Below are 18,034 nucleotides of genomic sequence, written 5' to 3'. Positions count from 1 at the left end.
GAGGCCGCAGCTGGAGTACTGCATCCAGTTTTGGGCTCCACAATTCAAAAAGGATGTGGAGAAACTTCAGAGAGTCCAGAGAAGAGCCATGTACATGATCAGAGGTCAAGAAAACAGACCTTATGATGACAGGCTGAGAGCCATTGGGCTCTTTAGCCTGAAAAAGCACAAGCTCAGGAGTGATCTGATGGCCACCTATAAGTTTATCAGGGGTGACCACCAGGATCTAAGGGAACACTTGTTCACCAGAGCACCCCAAGGGATGACAAGTTCTAACAGTTATAAATTCCAGCAAGACTTTTTCAGGCTGGACATAAGGAAGAATTTCTGCACTGTCTGGAATAGCCTGCTAGCGGAGGTGGTTCATGCACCTACATTGAACACCTTCAAGGGAAATTTGGATGCTTATCTTTCTGGGATCCTGTGACCCCAGCTGACTTCCTGCCCCTGGGGTAGGGGGCTGGACTCGATGAACTTCCAAAGTCCCTTCCAGCCCTGAAGTCTATGTTTATGTCTGTGTCTATGTCTATGGAAGCCCATTCCATATGTTGGCAACCCTCACTGTAAAGAATTTCTTCCTGATGTCCAATCTAAATCTACTCTCCTTCAGTTTATGTCCATTAATTCTAGGAACTTGGAGGGGCTCCCTAGTAAACAAAGTATCCCCTATTCCCTGCTGACACCCCACCCTCCAATAAGTTTGTAGACAGCCAAAATATCACCTCTCAGCCTACCTCTTGTAGGCTGAAGAGTTTCAGGTCCCTCAATCTGTCTTCATAGGACCTTACTTGCAGGCCCTCAACCATACAAGTAGCCCTTCTCTGAACCCTTTCCAAGTTATCCACATCCCTCTTGAAGTGCGGTGCCCAAAACTGGACGCAGAACACCAGCTTCACCCTCATGAATGCCACGTAGAGGGGAAGTATCACCTCCCTAGACATGCTCATGATGAACCTACAAATGCAGGAAAGAGTGTGGTTAGCCTTACTTATTACCTCATCACATTGGTGACTCATGTTCATTTTTGCATCAACTATGACTCCAAGATTCCTTTACACTGCTGTGCTACTTAGAATGGTACTTCCCAGTCTATAGATATATTGGTGATTCTTTCTCCCTAGGTGCAGCACTTTTCACGTATCTTTGTTAAATTGCATCCTATTCTGATCTGCCACTTCCCCAGTCTATCTAAATCCACCTGAATTTGCTCCCTACCCTCTAGTGTGTTTACTATACCCCATAGTTTAGTGTCATCTGTGAATGTAGACTGAGTGCTTTCTACACCCTCATCCAAATCACTGATGAAGATATTGAACAGTACTGGTCCAAGAATGGAGCCTTGGGGGACACCAAGGCCCACATTTCTCCAGGTAGAAGCCAACCCATCCACCGCCACCCTCGGGGTGTGCTCCCATAAGCCAGTTTTTCACCCACCTGACTGTGAAAAAATACACATCACAGCTACTTAGTTAATTTGTAAGAACTGGGTGCATACTGTGTTGAAAGCCTCTTAAAAATCCAAGCAAATAACATGTACCACTACTCCTTCATCTAAGCACTTTGTGACCTGGTCATAAAAAGAGACCAGGTTAGTCAGACAGGATCTGCCTGCTATAAACCTATGCTGGTTGCTCCTTTACATTGTATTACCCACTGGCCCCCCACAAATATGATCCTATATGATTTTTCTAAGATCTTGCCAAGAATAGAGATGAGGCTAACTGGCCTATAATTATCCAGGTCCTCCTTCCTCCACTTCTTGAAAATAGGGACCACATTGGACCTTTTTCAGTCTTCTGGGACCTGTCCTAAGCACTACAAGTGCTCAAACAGTTTCACCAGTGGTTTTGCTATGACACCAGCCAATTCCTTTAGTACCCAGGATCATTGGGTCCTGCCATCTTAAATGTATTCAACCGCTCCAAGTGCCCCTTCACAAGGTCAGCACTAACCGCTGGTGGATTGGTATCTCTCTCACACCAGAGTAATGTCTCATTGGGAGGCGTGTTTGTAGCCATGTCTAGGAACACAGATGCAAATAAATAATTTAAAAGCTCAGCTTTGTCCATCCTATCTGTTATGAGTTGCCCTAGTCCATCCGATAGCGGTCCTATGTTACCTTGCACCTTCTTGCTCCCTATTTACTTAAAGAGGTACTTTTTGTTGCCCTTAATCTTTGTTGCCAGCCTAAGTTCTGTTTCTGCTTTGGCCTTGCTCACTGGTTCCCTGCAAGCATGACTCAAGCAGGTATACTCTTGTTGTTCCAGCAGTGCTAAAAACAGACATGTTAAACACAATACATGAGGGGCAGCTAGCCACTGAAAAATGCAAAAGGAAAGCAAGGGGTGCACTATATTCACCCAAATAAATAATGACATAGAATATGCTGTAAAGGCTGGTACAATGTGCCTAAAGTACAGATCAGTGAAAAAAAGAGCCCATGACAGTCATGGAGGAGTCCATAGCTTTGTGGTATCAAATGGGCATTGACTTAATTCATACATGCAGGAAAAATATGTATTAGCGATGGATTATTATTCACACTATCCTGAAACTGTATTTCTCAAAAGTACAACAGCAAATGATGTCATGACTCACATCAAATCAATTTTTGCTAGACATGAGATTCCACAAATTGTTAGAACAGACAATGGACCTCAATTCAATTGCCTTGATTTTAAAGAGTTTGCAAACAAATATGGATTCCATCACAACATTTCAAGTCCTAAATAGCCACAATCCAATGGCCTGATGAAAAATGGAATATAAATAGTGAAGAAATTGTAGGAAAAAAGCTACAGACTCACACACCGATGTTTATGTGTCACTCTTAAATTACAGGGCAACACTCATGAAACATGGATTGTCCCCAGCAGAAATGCTGCTTAACAGGAAACTCAAAACTAAGTTTCCAAATCTTGTGGATAATGCTCATCAGAATGAAAAGCAAGACATGAAAACATTAAAAAAATTGACAAAAAACAATAAAAACAGTACTATGAAAGGGGTTCCAGGGAGATACCACAACTGCCCAACAAAGATACAGTGCTTATTTCAGACGGATGAACAGGAAAACAATAAGCACTAGTTTCCCATCAAGTAGCTCCAGATCCTATACTAGCCACACTAGAAGGACAGGTGTTAAAAAGGAACAGATGACACTTGCAGCTCATATAGGGCAGAAAAGAAGCATCATCATGAGATTCACCAAAGGAAACAGAGCTAACAACAAACAACATAAAAACCAAAGAACTGAACCAATAGGGATTAAGAATGCAAACAAACTAGGAAGATCACTTAGAGCTAAAAACCTAATACAAAGACTAATAGATACCTGTTAAAATGTGCTTTAAATATAAGTTGAATTAAACCTGGCATCAGCCACCCATGGCACACATGCCAGAGCATGGCACATGAGGCCATTTTACTTGGCATGCCACAGCTGACCCAAACTCTAGGTAGCTTCTGCCAACAGCTTCCTAGAGTCCAGGCCAGCTGAAGCTGGGAGGCTGCAAACAGATGCATGGGACTCCGCAGCCCCCGCACCAGTTTTGAGTCTGTGTCAGCTGTGCATACACCTCTGGGCACATGGCTGGGAAGGAGTCTGGGGCAGTACAACCCTGGCTCCTCCTCCACCCTCCACCCAGAAGCATGTGTACAGCTGCCGCCACCATGGAGCTGGTGCCAGGGCTGTGGAGCCTAGCACAGCTGTCTGCAACCTTCAAGCCACCTGCTACAGCTCCCCAGAGCCTGGTCCAGTTGTGGAAGGCAGCCAAGAGGCTACAAACAGCTGAGCTGGGCTCTGGAGCCCTGGCACCGGCTCCATGGTGGGCAGAAGGTGCATGTGCAGCTCACAGTGCATGGTGGGGAAGGCGCAACCCTGGCTCCTCCCCTGCCGTCCATCCAGAGGTGCATGCACATCTGCCACAGAGCCAGTGCTGGGGCTGTGGAGCCTCACACAGCCACTTGCAGCCTCCTAGCTGCCTCCTACAGTTGCCCAGAGCTTGGGCTGGAAACTTCAAACAGTTGCACTGGGCTCTGGAGCCCTGGTACTGACTTTTTGGTGGTGGCAGGTGTACATGTGGCTCACAATAAATGGCAGGAAAGTTGCTGGGGCAGTGCAACCCCAGCCTCTCCCCTGCTGTCCACCCAGAAGCATGCATACAGCCAAGGCCAGCAATGAGTATTGGGCCCCTTGCAGTTCCCCCAGGTCAAGCCATGGGTGGAAGTTGGGGTGATTTTGGCAGTCTGGTCAAAAAAGTTGCCACCCCCTGAACTAAACTGTCAATGTTAGTATTATATGGAGATATGTGACATGTAACAGGGGAAGACTTATGAATACTAGGGCTGTGTGAAACGGCATCATTCCATTTCACCTTGAGTTTCGAGGTTTCGATGGAACAGCATTTTGTATCAAATTTCATTTCAATTTGAAACAACTGTTCCATTTTGCTTCATCAAAACAGTGAGGCAGTTTCAACTTTGTTTCAATGTCTTACTAGATTGGCTGGGACCAGGGAGTCAGCCCAGCTGGACTGACTTCCCATCCATGGCGCTAGATCCTGTCACCCACCCAATCTAGCACTGGGGTTGGGAAGTCAGCCCAGCTGGACTGAGTTTCGCCAGCATGATGGTGGCACTGGGGAAGGGAACTGAGCCCAGCTGGGCTGATTTCCTTGCCCAGCCCAATCTAGCTGGGGATGGGAACTCAGCCCAGCTGGACTGACTTCCCATCTGCAGTGGTATGGTTGAAACATTTTGACTTTTGAAACATTTTGACCAGCCTTATTTTGTTTTGAGGCTGTTTTGAAGCCCTTTGTTTCATTTTGATTTTGTTGTTTTGACCTCGAAATGAGTTGAAACAGTGTTGAAATGAAACGGCCAGCAAAATTTCATACAGCCCTAGTGGATACCTTTAAGAATGTTATGTATAAGTTGTTACATGGGCTGGAGGACTGCAGGAGGGAACAGCAGAACTGTAGGCTAGGTACTAAATACGCTTTATCATTGTATAAGTTTAACTCCTTGGTCTTTTGAGAACAACACACAAAGCACTTCTTAAGTGAAAAATACATGCCATTGATAAATATCATTTTGGGGGCAAAAACCCCTATTTTTCATGAAATCCTGATTCTTAATTTTTGCTAGAAGGTTTTCCAGACTTTTTATCTGGAATGTTTATTTAAAAATCACACTAAAATAGTCATTTATAATGGCTGTGATTATAGTATTGCTTTTTTTAAAATAACTCATAAAATATGTAACTTTCCCAGCCCCTTGCCTAAATAGAGGTCCTTTTCAGACTGCAAAATGGGAAGCTTTATGACTATAAAAAACTTAGCTCTAGTTTTTCACTTGGCTTTCACCATCAGGTAAGTCTCTCTCTGCTTTACCTCCTCATTCAACTCCCAAGGGGCCTAAATCCCATCAAATGGTACATAGGAATACTTAGGGAACCATAGCATGAAGAGCAGATCTGGGGAAAGAATGTCATGATTCAGGACAGGCTTAGTTGAGCAATACAAGCCAGAGTCATGCTGTTTGACCCTCACATATGTTCACTCTGCTCAGCAAATTTACAGATCTTTTCTACAACTGTATCTGACTGAAGTATCCCTCATGAAATGGAGCTGACACCAATGCTTACACTCTCCAAAATACTGGGAAGTATTGGATTAAAACCCAGATTTGCGTTTTACAACTGTCAGTCAGGAAATGGCCCATTTAATGGCCCACTCCAGATGCAAATGTATATATACATATATTTAACATTGTACTTTATATCTGAATGTTAAAATCTGAACCTATCTGATTTATAATTACATCTCTAAACCAATCCTAAGGTAGTCTAAAAGCTTTCTAATGTTTCTGATGCTTTTTTCCCCCCATTGTAAGCAAGCCTTCATCTTTCTTGATCACATTTGAATATTACAATTATACTTACCTGCATGATGTCTAACTCCTGATCTCTTATACTAACAACTGTAAATACAGGAGAAATGGAAATAATTACATGGCCCAACTGTGATTTTAAATGTAAGTGTGGTGTAGCCTCAGCAAACCTATGATATATGTCTACTGTTTTGAAGTCAAATCTGTGAAGTAGATGCAGATCAGAGGCAAAGTGACATCTGCCCATCTTTGATAAGAATTTCTGAGTGTGAGAATGAAGTACTTAGAATGAAATTAAAAGCTTTGATGTAGTTTTTTGGTTCATTATTATTTCACGTTTATAAGGCCTTAACATGAAGTATTTAGTTATCACAGTCCAGCATAACATGTTCACTGACAAAGGGAGATTTAAACAATATACAGTCAGGATGCAATTCAGAAAAAGGCTGATCATTCATAATTGGCCCAAACATCTCCTAGTTCATGTTGCTAGCAGAAGCAAGAATGAGGGGAAGAAGGGTCAATTGAAGAACAGGATGTTGATGTTCCCTTGCCTTTCTGGGCTTTCAGTTTGTGCCAAGAACTTCTTCCCTTTTTTTACAATAATTTCATTTAAAAATCTGCCTTTGTATCTGACTACTAAATAGACACTCTTAAAGTGTATTGCTCAGCAAGTTATATGGATTTTGTGGCTGAGCTGTTGTTTAGTTCTGTATATCTAAGTTTAGTACCACTCTTTCATAGGCATACATTAAATGTTTGCTCTCCATTCAGCTCATTTATATCCAGAGAAAATCATGGGAATTTGTCAGAGCTGATCTGAATTTAGACTTGTTTCACAGCAGAAATTGGTTCATGAATTATAACTCACTTTGTTTTTAGCAATCTACTTGAATCCTACAGGATGGTTGTGCTACAGATTAGATTCAGACCTGACTTAGTTGCATCAGTATAATGCAGCGTAACTCCATCAAAAGTCTTTTAGACATAAGTGACACTAGAATCTGGCCTGTGCTCAGAATATGTAGAATTATGTTTTTGTGTGTTTGTATTCAGAATGAGTGGAATTACTTGCTTCCAGGTACATCTTTTCATAAAAGGCAAGATTCTGTCCTCCTTACTCACACTCCAGAGTTGCTTACTCCATCAGGTCTTCAGTCATTGCAACAGAAACTAGAATCCAAGTCTGTGCCCTCCCAGCTGAGTACCCTAGCTACTCTGGTGTAGATCAATGGGAGGAAACCTTTTGCAGCAGCATGCAACCTGGCTGATACAGTGAGCCACCATTCAGCAGCTCCAGCAACAGTGACACTGCAGTAAGGAAGAGCAGGCCTCCAACTAGGCTGTAGCAGTGGCCAGAGCAGCTGAAGGTAATGGACATACCATAAGCAAAATACAGACTGGATCAAATGTCTGGGGAATCAACATGCCCTTAGTAAAATGTAAACCAGATCTGACTTTTGCAGGCCAGATCCAATCCCTTTGAAGTCCAGATCTGGCTTGTGGGCAATAAGTTGATGACTTCTGCTGTAGAGTAACGGTTCTCAACCTTCTTCTTTACAAAGGTTCCCTTATTAGAGCCAAAGCACCTCTCAAAAAATGCCAGGTGTGAGCTTTCATTTGTTTCTCAACCATGGAACAATAACTGCAATTCTTCTGTTGCAAAGACCTCAGAAAGCCCACAACAGGTCAGAATGTTCTTGACACTGTGGATTCTTATTTGAAATCTCTGAGATTATCTTGTGAATCATGTGTACATGTTTGCATTGCTAATGTTGTGCAGTACCTGCGGCACCCTTAAAAGAATTTCATTACACTCCTGGGTGTTCTGGTACCCTGATGGAAAATTATTGCTGTAGAGTCACTTTCTCACCTTGGCTCAGTAAACAGTTATTCCCTGTAAAGGTGAAGAGCTGCAACAGGAAGACCTGAGTACTTCAACTTCTCACAAAATAACTGATATCCTGGTAAGCAGGACTCTTTTCAGATGGTGAAAGGTGCAGGAGTAATACCCCTCACACAGAAGAGGGGTCACCCACAACATGGGTAAGTACTCATAGAATCATAGGAAGTTAGTGTTGAAAGGAACATTAGGAGGTCATCTAGTCTAACACTCTGCTCAAAGCAGGATCAGCCTCAACTAAATCATCCCAGCCAAAACTTTGTCTAGCCAGGTTTTGAAACCCCCCCCAAGGACAGAGCTTCCATCATCTATCTGAGTAACCTGTTTCAGTGTTTTACTACCTTCCTAGTGAGAAAAGTCTTCCTGATATCTAACCTAAATTTCCCTTGCTGCAACTTGAGACTGTTGCTCCTTGTTCTGTCTTCTGCCACCACGGAGAATAGCCTTCCTCCATCCTCTTTTGAACTCCCCTTCAGGTAGCTGAAGACTGCTATTAAGTGCCCTCTCAGTCTCCTCTTTTCTAGACATTGGCAGCCTTTCAAAAATGTACTTGAAGTATCAGCCAAGAATCTACTTACAGTTCTCTCATCCAGTCATAAATTTAGTAAAAGTTTAATAAAATGGACTGGGCATCACAGGTCAAGTACAAATCAACTGTGGCATGCACAAGCTCTTACTGTAACACCTTAGAAATGTGTATCAGCAGTGTGCTGTAAGACCACAGAATGAACAGAAGCCCAAGTTTCATGTTGATGTCTTGGATAATGCATCATTTATTTTCAAGCCTCCACAATGGACAGAAACACATTTCAGTGTTCTCATGGAGTAATAAAAAGAGCTGTATAGCATGTCATTCGTCAGCGATCCAGGTTCAAGAAAATAGCTGTAATCTCAGCTGGGTACCAAAATATATTTGACACTTTTGCAATTAAAAAGTATATATATATTTTTCCTCTGGCTCCTAAAGAATGGGAAATAAATGACTGGCCTGGGAAATAGCACAGTAACATTCAGCACAGGCCCAAATAGGCATACCATTGCCTTGGTAGTGGTATCCACCATTAAACTTATGAGGATGGGGTTTTTTAGATAGAGAAATAGAATACAGTCAATGTCAAAGTCAAGGAATATTGTGCAGTGTGTGACTCAACACATGTTACAATGCAGTTTCAAAATACAAGAGATTTTGAGTTTTAAAGAAGGAAGAGGGTGGGGGCACTGGAGCAGGGAAGAAGTCACCCAAATTAGGATATCATGTCATGACAACAAGGACTGTCATAATGCCATAGCTGCTAAAAATCCATAAAGTTTCCTAAGTGAATGATGAGGGCAAAGATGAAGGCCATTTTTGCCCTGAAATGGCATAGGTGAATGAAAATCTGAGCTGTAAATGCTTAATGAGTAGTACTGGGTGTGTCCACACATGCATTTGATCTGGGATCAGTTTACTTGTAAGTAAACTACTTACAAGCAAATGTTCCCAGGCAGGTGTCTACACATGCAGAGAAGCAGGAGCAGATTTGCTGCTAATGCCAGCAAACTGTTCCCACTTCCTAGGGCCCTGCAATGAGCTTCTTCCAGCACTGGGGGGAGCTCTAGGCCCCTGCCACCCCTGCCAGTCCCTGCCATCACCAGGGTGCTAGTCCAGGGGCTGGCATGGAGCTGGGGCTAGGACATTGCACCCTGACCCCCAAGGGTTGCCTGCTGCTGGGCCAAGGACAATGTCCCCCTGCCACAGAAGCAGGGAGTGGCCCCAGCTCCCCAACTTGGGGCAGGGGACTTGGAAAGAGCTGCAGGGGGGAAGGGGAGGCAGGTCCCAGCCCTCTGCCCCATCCACTGGTGGGGAAGCTAGCAGCTAGCTCACTGCTAGCTGCCCCACCAGTGAATTGGGGCAGAAGGCTGGGACCTAACCCACACCTGCAGCTGTTTCCAAGCCCATGGAAATTCTGTCCCTCACCTGGCTAGTCAGCAGTGCTAATATTGTTGCATGGCTGGAAGGGGGTGTGCTTCCATGTGCTGTGCTCTGGGAAGGAATAGAGCCCCAGCAGCATCTGACAGCAAGGGGGAAGGGAAAGTGGCAGAGGCTGGGGAGCAGGGGGAAGAGACAAAGATTGTGGGAAGTGGAAGGGGAGGGGCAGAGGCTGTCAGGAGCTGTGAGTGAGGGGATGCCAGTGGCATGTGGGAGGGGGGCAGGGACAAGGCTGCAAGGGGAAGAAGTGGGGAGGGACAGAGGACAAGGAAGCCAATGACACCCCCTGGCCATCTGACCACCCCCAGCCACTGCTTTCCCTGGTGTAGTGCTGGGAGAGAAGACATGGACAAATTTAAGACAACTATCCAATAATTAGATTCTATACCCAAAAAATTTTAACAAATGTATCCATTTTCCATATATAGAATAATTATTGGGGGGTGGTCTTAAATTCAGGATTGAATTTGATTCAAGCAAATACAGTACTGTTTTGCATAAGAATGTACCATCTAGTCATGAAACTGCCATCTCAACCAAGACTTATGGTCAAAATGTCTTAATTTGGGCCACTAATAAATAATATAAAGTAATTGAGATGGAAGCCTTAAGAGAAGAAAGATCTTGTCATCCAGCATCAAGTCTGTTAGGTGTAGATCTGGATTAAATGCCCTCTCTCCTGGGAAAGGTAGTTAACCCTGTTAGTTTAATCACAATGTCTGGGGGGGAGGGACATAGAAACAGCATAAAAGCCTCTGTCTGCAGGCTTGCTGTGCCTTTTGTGAGCTGGTTCTGAGTTAGCAACAGTGTCAGAAAGGTACTGGACTGCCTGGTTTGCTTCCTAGTCAGTCAGTTGTCTGTTCCTTTTTGTTCTTAGAAATGATTGGAGAGGATATAGCTTAGCATAGCTTATCTTATCTTAGCTTAGAATCTCTTTACTTAATACTTATCCAATTCATTTCTTTCAATTTATATTTGTTCTCTTTTTTTTTGCAATACTTTAAAAAAAGAAAGCTCAGAGTTTTCCCTGGCAGTGCAATCCATAGCTGTGCAGGGAAGCACACATTGCACACACTCACACACACATAGAAGACGAAAACTCAGATATTCATAGAAAAGATTGTATAGTCATTACATTAGTTATTAATATTATTACTTATAGTTAGTTTTAATAGTTTACATAGAGACTAAAGACAACACAGAAGAACAAAAGAACTAGTCAGCCAGCCACACATTCAGATTCAGAACAGGACCAGATCAAAGAAGAACACAACACACACACACACCTTTTCCAGACCAGGAAACATTAATATGAAGTGTGTTAGAAAGGGAGGTGCCAGATCTAATGGCAGGGGAGGGAGAGGGGCTAGAGGGGCTAGAGGGAAACTTAGAGCTGCAAGTTCCCCCCACCCCCAAACATAGACACATCCTCTTCCCAAGCAGCCATGAGGCTTCTGCTGCCAGTGGAAGCAAGGGGCTGGGACCAGTACCTGATATCCCTGCACCTGCACCACCTCCCCTAACTCCAAAAATAGGCACCACCAGCAGAATCACTGTCTCCTCCACCCCAATGTCATTGCCCAGTGTGAGCTTCCCACTGTCAGAGGAGGAGCTACAGCTGGAACCAGGGGACCTGAGCACCCTGGCTCAAGCAATTCTGTGGACCAAGGGAGAATCAGAGTTTTTGCTCCATACCCCTCAAAGTTCCCTTAGACCCAGGTCTCTTTTTCCAGAAAGCAGCACCTTAGAGGAGACTGAGGTTGTGGATGCTTAGGCAAGTGGCTCAGCTGAAGCAGCTTCTCCTACTATTGTGCCTCAGCCTGTTGAGGAGGGGAATAAGGCAGCATCCCCACCTTCAACCCAGGAGCAGGTGAGTAGCATAGTGTGGGAGCATTTTCAGCTGACAGATGATCCCAGGTTTGTTATCTGCCAGCACTGCTGAAGGCAGATCAGCCAGAGCAAGGTGGTAAAACACATCACCACCATGGCAATGCTGCTGCATCTCAGAAGGCAACACCCCCTTGCCCTTCTTCCTGCTCAGCCCGGCACCAGTGTGAGCGTGCAGAAAGGGAAGTCCCCCACTCACTCCAAATCCCCTGCCTCCCCAAAGCAGAGGCAGGCCACCCTGGAGCGGTGGGGAAAAAATGCAGACAGAGGAAGGTACATTCCCAAGGTAAGCATGATCACCCAGACCACTGGGGAGATGCTTGCTCTAGATAGCCAGACTTTCTCCCTAGTTGAGCAGCCAGGGTTCAGGCAGCTCATGCCACTTGTAGTCTCATCTTACCAAGTGCCCACATGCACCACCTTTAGAATGACACTGGTGCCCTCCCTGTATGAGGCATGCAGGGAGTACTTGAGGAGAAGCTGTGCAAGGCAGGGCCACAGGTAGTCTTGCATTTCACCTTGCACATCTAGACCAGCCGGGGTGGTGATCACGCCTACCTCTCCCTCACAGGGCACTGGTGTGATCAGTCAGGCCATCGGTGGGTTCTCCTTCAAACTGAGCTGCTGAATGAGTTTCATACAGCAAGGGAGATCATGGTGGCCATGCACTGGATGATGCATGGGTGGCTTGTTGGGCAGGCTGAGCTCACCTGCAGGTTCATAGTCACCGACAATGGGGCCAATATGGTTATGGCTGTCCATCATACCAGCTTAGTTGGCATCTGCTCTGTGGCACACAGGCTGCACCTGATAGTCAGGGATGCCTTGGAGGGAGACAGGGCTGCTGGTGATAGCACTGCCATCACTACCACTACAACCAGCTGATTTCAAAATGCAGGAAGGTGGTGGGCTATTTCCACTGCAGCATCAAGGGTGGGAAAATGCTGTGGGAGAAACAGGCAGAGCTGAGTATCCTGCAGCACAGAATCATACAGGATGTAGAGACTTGGTGGAACACCACATACCTGATGCTCGAGAGGCTGGTGGAGCAACAGAAGGCCATCCATGAGATGGCCTTGCTTGGGGAGATTGGGAGCAGTGGCCCTCTGAACAGAGCTGAGTGGTACCAACTCCCAAATCTTGGTGGTCCTCAAGCCCTTCCTCAAGGTCACCGTACCCTTAGTGCTGGTGATGCCCCCCCTCAGCTAGATGATCCCCGTAGTGAGAGAATTTGAGAATCAAATGGAGACATTCCAGGGGATCAGTGTTCCTGGTTGGGGCAGGCTGCTGTCACCAGATGTGCAGGCACTGGTGAGGCAGCTGAAGGAGGGCATCAGGAGATGGCTGGATCCCTTACGGTCCAGTACAGTACACATGGTGGCGGGCACATGCGACCCAAGGATGAAAGGGAGCATGTGCAATGGCAGCACCAAAACCCTCGATCAGTGGAAACAGGTGCTGGTCAACAAAGTCAGGGAGGCCGAAGGGCAAAGGCAAAGGGACGTGGCAGAGGGGAATCCACTTTCCCATGCTAGCACTCCCAGCACCAGCACCAGCCAGTCTCCTCCATGCCAGCCACTGCCAATGTGGGCCAAGGGCCTGGTTTCAATGCTGAGTTCCAAATGCACCAGACCCCAGCCTCAGACAGGTGGCTATCCTAACTCACCAAGGATGTGGAACTACTGGACAGTGACCCCCTTAGCTTACTGGGCAAGCCGTAGACAGATGTGGCAGGATCTAGCCACAGTTGCCCGGCAACACCTGTCCTGTCCACCAACCAGTGTTCCAAGTGAGAAGGTGTTCAGCATTGCTGGGGATGTTGTGACATCCCACCGCAACTGCTTGGATCCTGGTTTGGTGGAACAGCTGGTGTCCTTGAAAGTGAACTGCTGGGGTTCCCCAAGCCCCACCTGCAGATGGACTGAGTGCCACCCTCCTCACTCAGTCTGCACCTATTTCCTTTTTTAATTTTTTTAAAAAACATTTAATGCCCCACTCACAGCTGGAGGGGACACATCACTCACTGCATCACCAGCCAGCAGGGAAAGAACATATCCCTCCTGAGCTCGCTCCTCTGCCAAGACAAACTTGGAAGTATGAGCTGGGGCTATGGAGAAGGAGAAAACCCAGGTCCTGGGCATGACCACTAAAACTGTACCTTTCCAGGGTAGGGAGGCCTGGTGGGACTGCTGGTGGCGCATCATCCCTGTAAGTGCCAGGACCAATGATCTCCTGGTGAAAGGTGGGTAGGAGGCACCAGCTACTGTGCGCACACACACAGTCATGGCTGAGGAAAGCCCAGATGTACCAGCTCTTTGACAGGCCTAAGACTTGCTGGTTGCAGTGCAGTTGTAAGGCTCCCAGTGAGCTCAGCCTAGCTGCCTGGGATGCCAGCTTTTGTATTGAAAACCCCCTGTCAGGCTGAGGAAGCACCTGCATTTTGTGTGTCTCCTGGTCCTGGATAGAAGGAATAGTAAAGAAGCCAGAGGCTCCCTCCTGGCTCTCTCTTCCCCTTTCACCCTCTCTGCAAAGTCCCTGGCTTTGGCAAGCCCTGGCAAAGGGGAGGGGAAAAGCAGCAGTAGCAGAGCAGGAGCAGCAGCTAAAGGTTCACTACAGCTAAGGGAGTATATCACCTCAATTTTGCCGCAGATGCACCTGCCAAAAATCCAATGGTTTTCAGTGGCAAAAAAATTAGGTGAAATCTTCCCTCCCTACAGCAAAACACTCCCCCACAACATTTCCCAGAAGGCCCTTTTCTAAAACCCACTCCTGCATCACCACTATGCAGTGCCTCCCCCTTGGAGCTGGTGCCAAGGTGGAGGTGGGAACAGGAGGAGAGGTGTTCTCCCACTGCTCCATTGTGGTTCCCCTTCTGCCACCCCCTGCCACTTAAGGTAGGGTCTGGAGCTCATGATGTGCTTACCCACCTATCATTGTGCTCCTACTTGAAGCTCAGGTGCAACTAAATCTGCACTTGAATGAGAACACACCACCCAATCCCCCACCCCTCAATCTCAGGAACTGCAAGTTTCCTCCACCTTCACTTTTCATTTAAGACCTTTACTAAGACCATCCTATTTAAGCTACCAGCAGCTTAGAACCACATCGTGTGGCCTTTAACCCTACTTTGCTTGGAACTGTCACCTGTTAAACCTTCTCCTATTCATGTAAGAGCTCCAGGTCCTTCTTCCCTCCCACCTCAGGCACCTCATCCCAAGCCGTTCCCCACTGCATAGCAGTGGGAGAGATAGCTGCTGGGCCCCATGGGCCACCAGTTGGATAGCCCTGGTCTAGTCAATGGCTTGGAAGTTAGGGCACTTATGCCCTACATTTTGCTTACAGTTTGACATGTAAAGGGGACTTAGACATCTTTAGGCAAAAGAAGGTTTGGGTCCATGCTTCCCCATCTATAAAATTGCAGAGATGGATAAAACCAGTTCAAGTGCTTTCTGGACCCTAGGATATTTGATGTATCAGTAAATATGGGTACATACAGACATTACACTTAGAAAGGTCTAAGTGAATGTAGATTGAGCTGGGCCAATAACCATACACAAGTTCAGATTGGTTTAAAAATGGTGCATGTGATCTAAGATAGACCTGGTGTGAGGTACACTCAATTGAGATTGATTTAGGTTAGAATGATGTATTGAACTTCTGCACTGTTTTTATAATTACAACCTATGCTGTAATGCTAATCTATAGTAGACAGGTAAGCTACCTCCCACTCTCTGCTGTAGGAAAAAATAGTTGGAACAATGTTTGGAGATGTGCAAATATGAAGGTGATAAGCTGGAACACCAATACATTTCTCTAAAACAGCTATTTGCTGCCCAGATCCTGTCACATAATTAATAGCATGCAGAAAGCTCCTGCACACAAAAAATCCTGTTGTGTTATAGTAAAGGGCAGTAAAGCTATGAAGTCTGGCATAATTTTTATAAATATTTTATCTTAGGGTCCCTCCCGACATTAATTTTGTCTTGCAATGAGCTCTGTGCAATGTGTTGCATGACAGAAATTGCTGCTGAACTGCATCAAAGGGCCTACCTTGACTTAGAGTAAAACAGCAGCACATGTTCTTGTACCCACTTGCCAGCTGGGGTTGCTAGGGAGCTATATACCCAGTGTTCCCTACACCAGCCTGTCTCCAAGACTAGCTAAAGACGGCTGAGCATGGAGCAGAGCACTCAAGGGTAGGCTGTGTTTGGGGATGGGGGAGAAAATCACTCTCTCTCTCTTATGCTAGTAGCAGCATGCCCAGTTCATTTTGTGCCAAAAGCCTTTTTTCCCTTGTTCTTTCTGTCCTCTGTATTCAGGGAAGCTGGAGGACCCAGTTTACTGAGCTAAGAGTGACATGCCAGATATTACAACTGTTGCGAAATGCTTCTGCACCACAAAGGCATTGCTCATTTAATCAGGCACTTCTCTAAAGCACACATGTACATTTAGTTGTGGATTTGTGGTATTTATTGTGGGAAAATTTGCCTGAAAGTCTGACAAGTTACAAAAAAGTCATGCTAAACTCACTTTTAACTTATAACAAATGTAACATCTGGAGTGGGTTTTAGAATAGGAGGGGGAATGGGAAATAAACACAGTTCCCAATTCTTTTCAAAGGATAATGCATTGTGCCTGATACACTGAGGCTACTATGGCATCTACAAAACTCGTCCTGAAAATCCCTTAATTTAAATTATTATTAAGGAATAAAGTCTATGCAGCCTTACATCCACATTAATTATTGAAGCATCATGCAGAGCACTGTAATTGCCTCCTGTCTGTTACCCTATAAATGCAGTGCTGTGTTAAGATTATGGCAGAATTTTGACTATCATTAAAAATTACTTTTGTTTCTGCTGTTTTTGGGGAGAAGCATCTCCATATTACTTTGTTTTAGAGGGGGAAAAAATAAAAGATGCCCTTTCCGATTATGCTAGTACAACAGTTCTACATTCTTCATGGTCTTAGCCTGATACTACGCAGTGACAGATACACAATGTTGAAAAGACAGGTAAACCTGTCCTATGAATCACTGCTAGAAGTGTCAGTCTAGCCCATACTGTACATTAGCACTAGCCCTTGCAATATACCCTGGGGTGCCATTATCAGTCTATCTTTTACTTGTTTTCCTACATCTACTGTAATAATCATTTCTGTTGATTTATTTTCAGTTACTTAGAAAAGATGCCTGGGACAGGGCTTATCCAGTCTCTCATTCCTTAAGCTTGCAACTTTAGGGCATTTTTACATGTGCTCCAGGGGTGGCTCCTTCAATTAGAGTACCTCTGAGGGCTGCTTTAATTAAAACACCCACAACATCTCATGTATCAGAGTCCCTGAGCTTCAAAATGGCAGTGGGGGTGCTTTAACTAAAGGTCATTGAACAAGGTTTAGTTAAAGCACCCCTGCCACCATTTTGAAGCACAGGAATGCTGATACATGAGACACCGAGGCTGCTGAAGCATGCTAATTAGCACACTCAATTGAGTCTGCTCCAACATGCTGTAATTACAGTGCCTCAGAACACCCTCCCCACACCCTCTAAGGGTGTCTGTCCTTAGAGTCCAGTTCTATCATTTTGCACTTTTGCGTAGTAAATGTGTCTACTCCCAAAGTAGTATAATTTGTTCCAGCTGCCTAAAGTAAGGGTATTAAACTGGACACTAGTTAGATGACTCTATGTTCCCTCCAGTAAGGGGGAACATAGAGCTGACAACTGATGGATAGATGAATAAATCCAATGATTGACAGAAGACAGAGGTTTTGGAGAAGAGATCTGGAGAAGAAAATGATAGATACAGGTCTAAGAGCTGTGAACCCAAGGAAAAGCTCTATACAAAGATGCAGGACAGTGGGGCATTGAAGTAGGAAAGGAAAGTGTGAAGGAGTGAGGCAGGACTTACAGCCTGGAGGGCCAGCAGGGCTGCAGCTGCAGCCTGGAAAGGAAAGAAAATACCCACCCAATTTCCAGAGCAGCATCTTGCTCAGGATTGGTGGAGGGGGGCCACTCAAAGGTAGTTCCAGCCCCAGCGAGGGGCAGAGGGGGGGTCAGGTCCCTGCAGGCCGCAGGGAGAGAGAAATGGCTGAGCATCTTGGCAGGAAGAAACTGCAGAACGGGCCTTGAGGAACACTGTGGGAGTGACCCTGAGGCCAGTGGAGGCCTGCGAACAAGTAGCTATTGGGAATCTCAAGAGCAGAGCTGCAACTGAGGATCTGGAGCAAGGGAGCCCACAAGGCCAGAGAGAATCTCCAGACTGGAGTTTTTCCAACAGAGGATCCACGTGAAGTAAAAAAAACTTTCTCAGTTCATTTCTTTGGAGGCTTAATGAATATTAATGATTCTTTAGGCACACATTGTTGGTGATACAAAAGGGTATATA

The 18,034-nt window shown here is 45.4% G+C and overlaps 1 long non-coding RNA gene across 1 annotated transcript in view; it reads right to left on the bottom strand.

Annotated features, from left to right (window-relative positions):
* The window catches only part of LOC109316341, a 28,928-nt gene extending 11,268 nt beyond the window's left edge, over positions 1 to 17,660 (bottom strand). Inside the window, exon 1 of the long non-coding RNA XR_002102816.1 lies at positions 17,615 to 17,660. This is a non-coding gene — a long non-coding RNA (uncharacterized LOC109316341). The remainder of the gene's footprint in view (positions 1 to 17,614) is intronic.
* Between the last annotated feature and the right edge of the window lie 374 nt (positions 17,661 to 18,034).

This window comes from Crocodylus porosus, unplaced genomic scaffold, assembly GCF_001723895.1.
Source record: "Crocodylus porosus isolate Cpor-Errol unplaced genomic scaffold, CroPor_comp1, whole genome shotgun sequence".
NCBI lineage: Eukaryota > Metazoa > Chordata > Crocodylia > Crocodylidae > Crocodylus > Crocodylus porosus.
The sequence above is the reverse complement of the archived record's forward strand: the minus strand, read 5'-3'. Positions and strand labels throughout refer to the sequence as shown.